Source organism: Poecilia latipinna, unplaced genomic scaffold (assembly GCF_001443285.1).
Source record: "Poecilia latipinna isolate Pla-1442-1.1 unplaced genomic scaffold, P_latipinna-1.0 Scaffold200, whole genome shotgun sequence".
Classification (NCBI taxonomy): domain Eukaryota; kingdom Metazoa; phylum Chordata; class Actinopteri; order Cyprinodontiformes; family Poeciliidae; genus Poecilia; species Poecilia latipinna.
The window spans coordinates 378,228-378,852 of record NW_015112816.1 but is presented as its reverse complement, the minus strand read 5'-3'; positions in this window follow the sequence as shown (position 1 = coordinate 378,852).

Here is a 625-nt window from a genome sequence, read left to right as displayed (position 1 = left end):
CAGAGCGCGATCTTGTGGGTGGGTAAATGATAAACTATAAATCGAGAGCATCTTTAGACAGAAAAAAATAAATCTGTCTCGAAACATTTCCCACCGCATATGCAAATATTAGATCTAATTTACGATTATATTACGCTGTGAAATCTACTTGTAAACCAAAACTGTGATTTGAATGCTGCAAAATAAAATAGAAGCCTGATTATACATAGTTGAAATAATATTTTGTACATCTAATATAAGAATGTTACATCAACTTTCATAGTCCAGACAAAACCTCAGCCTTTGACCAACCAAAAATATACTTATTTTTGCAGATCCCCAACCTAGGTGACTACGTGTAAAAATAGCAGGAAAATGCTGCTGTACCTGTATAGACTTGCTAACTATGCAACTAACATAAGTTATGCAAAGTCACTGACGTTCATAGGTGTGTGCAAACTGTGCCAATTTCCAGAAGTGCTCAGTCCCAGAGCAAAACAGTTCAGGATACTGTCCCATACCCTTGATGAATGAAACATCCCATCAGTTTTCAGTATGAAAACGTTGACAGCAGATTGAAAACAAGTGTCCTTGCTTTTTGCAAACTGGGCAATTCTGATGTTGTTTATCACTCAGATCACAGAGA